General features: G+C 45.5%; 1 protein-coding gene across 7 annotated transcripts in view; it reads right to left on the reverse strand.

Moving 5' to 3' along the window:
• Positions 1-9884, reverse strand: part of LPAR1 (lysophosphatidic acid receptor 1) — a 135514-nt gene extending 125630 nt beyond the window's left edge. For 2 of the 7 annotated variants that reach the window (XM_077769853.1, XM_077769852.1), the window contains exons 1-2: positions 9712-9884; positions 1946-2090 (exon numbers count right to left, since the gene is read on the reverse strand). The gene's annotated coding sequence lies outside the window, so the exon portion shown is untranslated. The remainder of the gene's footprint in view (positions 1-1945; positions 2091-9711) is intronic. The other 5 variants (XM_077769856.1, XM_077769858.1, XM_077769851.1 and 2 more) reach the window with 3 other exon arrangements.
• Positions 9885-10791: the final 907 nt, after the last annotated feature.

Genomic DNA, 10791 nt, shown 5'->3' on the forward strand with positions numbered 1-10791 from the left:
AGAGAATCTCAAGTAGGTTCTACGCTCAGTACAGAACCCCCACACAGGGCTTGATCTCACAGGAGCGAGACCTGAGAAAAATCAAGAGCTGGACACTCAGCTGACCGAGCCACCCAGGCACCCTGAGGTGAAAAAGTTATTCCTGAGCTGTAGACCTATGGATGAGTTTCCTCTACTGTCCAAATTCTAAAATGAGCATGCACTGTTTTTACTATCAAATGGAAACAAGTATAGTTTTAGAGAATCATAATGGCCTAGAAAGGAAACAACTAAGAACAAATTTATCTTTGTTCTCGCTCACGTGCAAGACGCCATGTGAACATAATTATATAAAATGGAAATACGTTAATTGGAAAAGTTTGTTTGTTTGTTTGCCTTTTTAAACCAAGAAAACAGCAGAGTTACGCGTATCCTACTTTCACCTTAATTAGGCAACAGAAGCTTACATTTACTTGACCAGATTTTATAAATCCCCAGGACAAAACTGTTGGGAGTTTCTCCTTCTGGTCTTTAAGCTAGTGGGGTTCTCAGAATTTTCCTGAGTTTCTCAGCTGATCTTTTACTGCAGCAAAGACAGTAATAGGACTTTCACTGCTGCTATTCCCGCAGTAAATTAAAATTATATTTTGCAATTCCTCTCAGCCCCCAAACCACCACCCGTCTTCTAATTAGTTTCAGAACTGTCTTTTCCTTTCTGGAATTGATGGTTTCAGGAGTTTTTATGCACCCGGAGGAACATCAAGCTGGAGCTCCACCCTCTTTGTATCACCCCATCAAGAGAAGCCATGGTGAGTGTTCAATGAATGTTTGATAACCAAGAAGTCTACTTCAATCACCTACTAGAAAGAAAAATAGCCTAAAGAATCAAAATACATCTTGTCCTTGTTAAAACATCAAATATATTGATGGGAGGAGGACCCCTTCCAAGGTATACATGTATCAAATCACACTATATACTTTAAATATCTTACCATTCCGTTTGTCAATTATGCCTCAATAAAGGATGGGGGAGGGGGTTATATCTTTAAAAAAAAACACCAAGAGGGGCGCCTGGGTGGCTTAGTCGGTTAAGTGTCCGACTTTCGCTAAGGTCATGATCTCGTGGTTCGTGGGTTCGAGCCCCGCGTCGGGCTCTGTGCTGACTGCCAGCTCAGAGCCTGGAGCCTGTTTCAGTCTGTGACTCCCTCTCTGACCCTCCCCTGCTCACGCTGTCTCTCTCTCTCTCCCAGAAATAAATAAAACATTTAAAAAAAAAAAAACACCAAGCATATATTACTCTTCTCACTCTAAAAATTCTCTTCAGCTTATCCCATAAATTTCACTGGTTACTACTGACTCTGACATGTAACAATCACCCCCCAATACTGCGAAGCTCTGACTTCTCAGCTAAGCTTCCAACTCAAATGTCCAACTACTCGCTGAAAATCTCTGCCTAAAACCAACATGCCTCGCTGGAAGAATCCTCATACTGTCATGCTCCATCTGCTAATGGCATCAACATGCCCTTTTGTTCTTTTTTTTAATGGTCCCCAATGGCTTTACACCCTTCTGTTGGCACTGCAAGGTTGTCCGAAAGCATACCACCTCTCTGCCACAAACCCTAACCTGTCACTCACACACAGTGCCCGGGCCTTCTGCTCTTCCCTGTGGAATGAGCGTCTCATCGAGGCCAGGATCCTGCTGCGACCCCCTCCTCCGCTTCAAGCCATCCTGGACGCTGTCTCCATCCTCAGATACACAGATGCACTTTGTTTAAATCACAGCTTAAAATATTTATTCCTGTCTACCTGATCTTAGGGATTAGTTTCCAGGGCTATGTTGATGAGCTACTTAAGATCAGGGACCATACTTTCTTGGGTGGGTGGGTGTGGGTGTGTGTGTGTGTGTGTATGTACACGCACTCACGTGTGTGTTCTAGAGCCCTCAGCTGAGCGTGGGGACTTACCCACAGAAGGTGCATGCAACTGAATTGACGGGGTCTCAGATAAAGTGACCAGAGAACAGATTCTGCTGGATTTGCAAGCCGGTCATCCTGCCCTAGCCTCTGAACCTTTAGGTCTCTGTGTCTCCTCCAAGGACAGCAAGCAGTTCTGTGTGGAAGAACAATAAATACAGAGGAGCGCACAATGAATGCCTCATTTTCTTAACAGGACAATAACCCCTCTTCCAACAAATCACAGCCCAAGAGGGCCAAGCAGCCCCTTCACAAAAGGCGATTCTGTTTCAGCTGCGATGCTCCCTGAGCAAGAGCGTCACCATCTGATCACCAACTTGGAAGGGGGGACTCGCTGCATACTCGAGTGATGAAACCTGCCTGTCAGGAGCGACTCCACCTATCCTCTCTGTTTCAGTGTAGACCACGGGCCTACCACAGATGCCCTGTTTTCCACCTAACAAAAGGTCCTCAGATGCCGAACACGTGCTCCACAATGCCCCTCCCCCCCAACCCCCAAGACCCAGATGAGTCCTTGTGAGAATAACATTCTCTGCAAGGATAGTTCTTGTCTTGCTTGTCACGCAGCTGGAAATCGTTTTCTTGTTCCCTGTTCATAACAGCCAGACATTCATCTCTCTCTGACAGAAACTTCCCTGAGTAATAATACCATGTTTAGAGTCAAGAAGAGCCACACGTGCTTTGGGGACTTCAAACTTCTAAGCCTCACTGAGACTCTCTAGGAGGAACAGAGGCAGGAGCCAAGTGTGTGCGCACATACACACGTACAAACAGGTATTTGGGTATATACAAACATACCTGCACACACAAAGATACATACATACACAAACATATTGGGAGCTTTGTACAAGCAACTCTTATGGAAGGCTCTGTAACAAATTGTTGACAAAGGAGCTACATCACATGGGTAAGGTTAAAGGGGCAGAGGGAGGTTGCTGCATTTACTTTAAACACACCTATACCATCCGCATCATTCCAAAACCCAGTTCTTTTTATAAATGAAGGCAGCACCCTTCTTCTGGTTAGAACACTTCCTACTGTGTTTGTTCCCTCGCTGATTTAAATAAGTAAAATGCATTAACAACAAAGAACCATGATCACGTGACCTCAAAATAAGTCTGACTTCTGAATGAAGATTTGGATTATTCTAGGAAGTCATAAACTAAATCTAGAAACTCAAACAGGTTGGGTCAAAATTGAGAATATCCAAAATGAGAAGGAAAGAGGCCAAGGTTATGGATAAGGCATAGCTCCATCTGTCTCTAGACTTGACAGGAACAGGTAAATCTTGGCAAAACATCTCAAGTTTATAAAAAAATACCAGGCTCTACCTCTTTCTTCTCCCATTGATGAGGGAAAGCTAACTTACCTGAAGCCACTGAGACTCAAGTGGAAGAATAATTCAACAAACATGCTCGATATTTGAAGCATTTCAAAAGAACTTCCATTAAAATAACATGATTGAGAGGTGTCTGGGTGGCTTAGTCGGCTGAGTGTCCGTCTTTGGCTCAGGTCATGATCTCGCAGTTGGAGAGTTTGAGCCCCACATCAGGTCTGTGCTGACAGCTTGGAGCCTAGAGCCTGCTTGGGAGTCTGTGCCTCCCTCTGCCCCTCCCCAGCTTGCACATGCACTCGCTCTCTCGCTCTCTCTCAAAAATAAACAAACATTAAAAAAAAAATTTTAATGACATAATCGAACGCAAGCTCCCTGAACAGGAATCATGCATGTCTTATTTTCTATTTCCCAGTATATGGTAGGTATGCAACAAAAATCTACTGAATATGGAGCAAATAAATGAACAAACAAAAAATTAAGTTAAGGAACAAGTAAAATAAAAACTAGAATTAGCAAGCAGGTAATGTCAGTTCCTATTCCTATTTTATAGATCTAAAAAGAGAGAAACCATGACTTACCCAACAACAGCAAATCTGTAAATTCAAAGCTTTGTGATTCCCTCTATCTTGATCCCTTTTTTCCTCTTTTGGGTTTCTTGATTTATCTCCTAGGGTCCTTCCAGATCCGAACGCTCCAGCAGCCTTCCCTGACCCTGACCACCACCACAAACACCCCTGACGATCGGGTGTCCCTGTCTGGTGTTCCCATAGTGCCATGGGTTTATCTCACTCCTCACACTTGCTACACTGAATTGCTTCTTACACTGAATCTGTTAACATGTCTGTACCTCCTGGAGGGTAGGAGTCCTATCCCGGCTCCCAGCACTGAGCACCTACCACAGTGCTTATTATGTAACAGGCAGGCAATTAAGTGCTGCTAGTGTTGAACAGAATTTGTCTCCTCTGCCCCTGAATCATTTCTCCTTCCAAAGAGCCAAGAATATCCTTCTATTAGGGCAGAATTTCAGAATAAAGGCAGATTAGGGAGGGATTGGTCAAGGAGAACCACTTCAACATGGAGAAAGAAAACTGAGGGGCGCCTCGGTGGCTTAGTCAGTTAAGCGTCCGACTGTGGCTCAGGTCGTGATCTCCCAGTTCATGGGTTCGAGCCCCACATCAGGCTCTGTGCTGACAGCTAGCGCAGAGCCTGGAGCCTGTTTCAGATTCTGTATGTCCCTCTCTCTCTGACCCTCCCCTGCTCAGGAGGTCTCTATCTCTCTCTCAAAAATAAATAAAAACATTAAAAAAATTTGTAAAGAAAATTGAGGATAACATATTTACATCATATCAAATTTAGTCCATTGTTTTGATATTTAAGAAAATGGATAAAGGCAAACTTGCTACAAAGAAATGGTCCATAGTAGCACTCTCTGCATAGTGAGTCCTAACCCTTCAAAAGCACAGGCACCCATCATGGCCATCATGGAAATTTCCCTCCAAAGAGATCCATGACCAGGTGTTATTGGTCACACTTTTTCTCTTTTAGAGAGAGAGGCTGGTTTTGAAGTTATTTTCCCTTATCTCCATATATATACAACAAACACAGCCTGATCCACCTCATTCAGGCTTGTACACGGTTTTTTTTAGCTCTGGACTAAAGCTGAGAGTCTGCCCTGTCATTATAGCACTTTTTAAAAACAGTACGATAAAAATAAAATAAATTACAACCTGAATCCATGCACACAGTAAAACAGTCCTCTTTCATTTCTGAAAGAAATTTGAATTTTACGTGAACTTCAAGGTTAAAGTTTCCATCGCACTGATCAGATAACAGGAGCTAACATCAAAGCATTAAGATAATTTTCCTTGCCCCATTCCCAAAAGTCAGCAATAACAGCAACATGATTTTGAAACCGTACTAACCCTGCCGGGGGGTCGGGAACGGGGGGCAACCCAGGGCATTTAAATAAAATCACAGTCACCAACCACCCCTTCCCTCTTCCCTCCCTGAAAACCAAAGAAACAAAAAAAGCACTCTTCTAAGAAATGAAGTATACTAATCTTGGATTCCTTCAAATGAATGAATTAAACATGCCAAACTCAAGCTGCCTTACAAAAGGTAAAACAAACAGGTGGAGAATCATTCATTCAAATTCTATTCAAAGACAGTAAAAAAGCAGCTGACCGAATCTCCTTTTAGTAAGGCTCCTGGGCAGGCCAGCATCTCCAGACTCAAGGCAACTAGAATACTTGCCCAAACCAGCTCCACCTTAGACACACAGCTGAAAAGCCACCCATCCCCACCTGCCAAACGAGGCTACTGTGGTGTGAGAAGAAATCCACAGAATGCCTGTCTCTCAAATGGATCCCGTGGAGATTCTGCCTATCCAGAGAGGTAATGAACTAGACATCTTAGCTCTAGAGAGTCATGGGGAGACAAAAACGGATGATCAGACAAGGAGGTTCTCAAAGAAGTATCGTCTACACCATTAAGCTACTTCTACTGGAATTACATTTAAAGAATTTTCAAGACTTGTGTCAGGCTTCACTGTGGTACCCAGAGTGCCGCTCTCTCCCCCCCTTCCTCCTGTGTCATCCCCTCTGACCCTTTACAACAGCCTTAGCCCATTTGGAAACTAGGAATAACTCTCTCTTCTGTGCTACAAATATTCAACCACTGTCGTTAAATACTATGTATAACATAAACAGGGTCAAGAATGTTGGTTGCCATTAGAGTCATGTTTAAATTAGCATTAACTAGCAGGCCCTTCCCTAAACAAAACAAAATGCTTTCTTGGTCAGCTTGGTGCCTGGAGAGCAATTTTAAGTCACATGCTCAAAGGGCCTCCCAGCATCATTAATTTTTCCTAAATTAAATTTCTCGAAAGACACACTATCAGTTTGGCAGGACTATGGAGGAAGAAACTGTATATCGTTTACTCTATAATTTTTATATAATCTGGGTAAACTGGCAGCAGCACCCTGAAATTCACTAGCCATGAGTTACAACAAAATGGAAAGAAATAGAGGTGCCTGGATGGCTCAGTCGAGTAAGCGACCGACTCTTGCTTTCAGCTCAGGTCATGATCTCAGTTTCATGGGTTCAATCCCCACATCAGGCTCTGCACTGGCAAGCATGGAGCCTGCTTGGAATTCTCTCTCTCTCTCTCTCTCTGTCCTTCCCCCATTTGTGCTGTCTGTGTCTCTCTCAAAATAAATAAATAAACTTTTTGTGAAAATGGAAAGGAATAAAAGCTCATCCCTTTGAAACACCCCACCCCTCACAATGCTCCAATAGGTGTCACTCACTGGATTCCTGCATTTAGAGGGGTTAATACTTAGCCCTTCCCATCCCCATGAGGCACAATTCTTAAAATAACATCCAAGGTTCTCCCCCCCACCCAACTTACCACCTGGTACCTTTCCAACCTTCATTACCCCAGACTCCAACTACATCTTCACTCTCTACCATTCATCTTTTAAGAGATGTATCATTTTCATCCTTCAAGGCCCTTCTGTGAAGGCTTCCCCAGAGTCAGAAGTTAGTCTTCCATTCTCTAGCATCCTAAAGGGATGCCACCTAGTCATACAATCCAGCTACTACATGTTGGAATTAGCTACATGTTTTTCCTCTGCACCGCAGCTCTTTCTAGCTCTTTCCTTTTCATCATCTTTGTGTCTGCCACTATAGAAGGAATTCAGTCATTGCTTATTCAATTAAAATTTCCTCCTTTTTTCCCATCTTCCTAAGACATTCATAATAGTTCTCCATGAGATATTTCAATAATAATGCAATAGGGATGGGGGGGGGGAGACGGGGTAACAGGATATGTAAAAATAAGAAACCTAGTAGTATCATGCTCAGTTAACAAGGCCAGGGCGAACTTTCAGACTTTAAACCAACAGCTTATGTTCCCACTTTTATTACATCACACTTCACTTTTAAAATAAATCATGTTCCTCAAGTGTGTACGAATATGGGTCCCAAAAACACTAAAGAAGAGGAAGACAAGCCACACATTAAGCAGACATTAAAATCTTGACCTCAAACCAAATTTCAAGTCTTGCTATTTGTTGAACCCTTGGGGCTCCCCAGGGAAAATGATACAGTGTATTCTGCCCAGATTGCAACTTTCCTTACTAAGCATTTGAAATAAGATTCTTGGCCCTAAAAATCACTAACTTCAGACTGAATGCCATCATGTATCAAAAAGACTTAGCAAGTGAGAGTTTTACTTTCTTTGAATTTTCCACTAAGTCTAACAGAACAGATTCAATCCTTGAAAAGTCTATGGTATAATTTTTAAAAATGGGGGCACCTGGGTGGCTGAGTCGGTTAAGCGTCCAACTTCGGCTCAGGTCATGATCTCATGGTTCATGGGTTCGAGCCCCGCATCGGGCTTTGTGCTGACAGCTAGCTCAGAGCCTACGGCCTGCTTCAGATTCTGTATCTCCCTCTCTCTCTGACCCTCCCCTGCTCATGCTGTCTCTCTCTCTCTCAAAAATAAATAAAACATTAAAAAAATTTTTAAAGAAAATGAAATTACCATTTGGTAAATATTAACTTTAAGCAAAACCAGGAGCTTCAAAATGCAAGTTGTTGAAAGGGCTGCCCCGTAAGTTCCCCTCTATGAATTTTCCCCCATCATTCACAGGGATACTGAGATCCTCGGGTGTCACAGCACCGGGCTGCTGCTGATCTAGAAACAATGATGTAAATGGGCAGTCGGTCCGGCCCGACTACAGACATCACTGACCTTCACATCAGTTTTAAGGCTAAGCAGGTTCACTCACTTTAAAAGGATAATGGAAGGCTGACTGNAGAAGGAAAGAAAAAATAAAGGAAAATCAACCCCCAGGTCAAGGCTCTTCCCTCTCCAAGCACCTCCAACTTGGAGGAGATTTTGTACCTTTTAGTCTTCTTGCCCTCTCACCTCCCTCCTGGAATAACTGATTCTACTTCCCTCTACTCTTTTCCTATGGTTCTAACACGGGATAAGCAACCACCAGTTTCTAATTACTTGGGGAGGCTGGAAAGAACAGCAAAGATCATCATATCCTTCCATTTTCCAGATGAGGACTCCGAGATGAAGGACAAGCTGACCTGACTGGCTGAGGTGGGACCACGAGGGGACGCAGCTGCGAATGGGCTCAGAATGGGACAACCCACTCCTCCCGCCGGGCTCTTCATTCCGCGCCTGACTCTCAGCCACGCACGACCTCTTTTCCCCCTTACTTGGCTTCTTTATCCTCAAGTTAACTAGTGTCAAGAAAACGCAGCCTTAACATACTTACAATGCTAATTCACACTTTTTTGCATTTGGGGTAAATCTGCTCACTCCTGCCCGGATTTAGAGACCTAAGGGGACAAACAACTAGATGGCAGAGTGTGTGTGTGTCAATGCAATTGAGTTGGGTCCAAATAGCCATAACTCCAGTCTACGCCCTTTTCCCTTCGGGCTTACTCTTCTTTTTTTTTTTATGTTTTTTATTTATTTCTGAGAGAGAGAGAGAGAGAGAGAGCAGGGGAGGGTCAGAAAGGGAGACACAGAATCTAAAGCAGGCTCCAGGCTCTAAGCTGTCAGCACAGAGCCCAACGTGGGGCTCGAACCCACGAATCGTGAGATCATGACCGGAGCCGAAGTCAGACGCTTAACTGACTGAGCCACCCAGGGCTTACTCTTCTTTTTGACAAGGGACCCGCTCCTTAGGAGAACTTGGGTTTGCTCATGTAGTCTCCCTTCAACCAGAATCGCAGGCTTTGACTCACAGACCGCTCGCTTCACAGTTAAGCTTACGCTGGGCAAACAACACTTATGGAAATACGTGGAAAAACACGGACTGTTAGAGCCTGAAGGAATAAAGGATTTTACTCTAATAGCTGCAGTTACATGTTTCCGATATTCACGTTTGCAAATATGCATCTTCTCCAATGAGAAACAACGCATTCATAGTGAAACTTTAACAAGCGAGCACTCAGTAAAAATCCACATTTACGAAAACTCCATAGATTTCAGCAAAGAAAAGAAAAGAAGAAGTCGCAGCGGAGAGCAACAATCTCAGGCCCCAGACTGAAGGCAGCAACAAGTCCTGGGCGCCGTCATCCCTTACATATCAAAGGCCAAATGGCAGCGAAGGGGGAAAAAAAAAAAAGAATAAAATTTAAATCCATTCATAACAAGCTAGTCCTACGCAAACCAAACGAGCCTGTCGGTTTCAAAACCACCAACTCAAAGCCAGGTCCCTCCCTTGCCTTCAATATCCCAGTTACTTGCTAAGCGTGTTTGTTAGGCGGCTGGACAGAAACTAAGTTTAAAGTCCGCAGCCCGGGAGAGACTACGAAGTAGCCGGTGAGAAGCCAGCGGGGCGCGCNAAGCCTCCTCGCGCTCCCACCCAGACCCAGGTAACCCGAGGCCACCTACGTGTCACTTGGGCGGGTCCGGGCCGCGGACGCTGCACAAAGCGCGGGCCCCGGGGCGCACTGACCTGGCCGGGGGACGCAAGGGCCGGCGGCCCGGACGGCTGCGGCAACTTCCCTCCCGGGGCTCGGGCAACTGGCCGGGGAGACCGGGGGAGCCTCGCCTCCTGCAGGCTGGCCCNCTCAGCGCCCCCCAGCCTGCTGGCCTGGGTGGACTCCCCCACACGGTGCGTTTTCATTTTGTCGCTCTACTCTTCCCACTTGAAAAGCTCTGCAAAACATCGGGGCCCGCAAAACCCCTGCAGTATGGCCTCTCTCTGGTAGCTCAGTTTCTAAACTTTGCAGGAGACACAAAGTTTCTCCCGGCACAGCCTGTAACTGGAGGCTGCAAAGAACCAAGGGCCGGCTTTTCTGCCAGAAAGGTGCACACGTTGCTGTTTCTGAGTTTTCGATGGACTAGGTCTGCAGACCAAAGCAAGCGTGACTGTGCTCCCCGAGGTCTCCAGAGCCAGGATTATACATTTCTCTTCCGCTTTCCCAGTGAAACTTTGCAAGTGCAAACTATCAGTTTTAGGAGCGTAATTACGGGCGGGGAATGCACACCTGGAGGTGTGGGCGGGAGCCGCGCTGGACTAGGTAAGGCCCCGGGATCGTTCTCAGGAAAGCGGCAGCCACAGAGGTTCGCTGTCAGGTCCTAGAGACACGCCCGGTCCATCGGGGGCTTTCCAACCGCGCCACCCCCTACCCACCTCCGCTTCCCACCCTTGGCTTCCCAGGATTTCCGGAGTTTCGGCAATTCTCTGCCTGTCGATCCGCCGCTAAAGCCGCCACACATCAAAAGTAGCTGTTTAGGGGTAAAAGCTGAGTGAGCTCTTTCCTGGAACAGTACTTAGGAGACCAAGAAAGCTAATAAGGCAGGGGACTCACTCGGCCGGACGATGACTATCTCTGAGAATGAATCGCAGAACAGCCATGAGGGGGTGGGGGTGGGGGCTGCGCTGGTGGTAGTTACTCGGTAATCTCGGGCTTCTCAGAAAGAAGAGGTCCCTTTAAACCGCAGTGGGGCGGGGAGGAGACTTCTTGT

This window comes from Crocuta crocuta, unplaced genomic scaffold, assembly GCF_008692635.1.
Source record: "Crocuta crocuta isolate KB4526 unplaced genomic scaffold, BGI_CrCroc_1.0 scaffold95, whole genome shotgun sequence".
In the NCBI taxonomy this organism is placed as follows: Eukaryota; Metazoa; Chordata; class Mammalia; order Carnivora; family Hyaenidae; genus Crocuta; species Crocuta crocuta.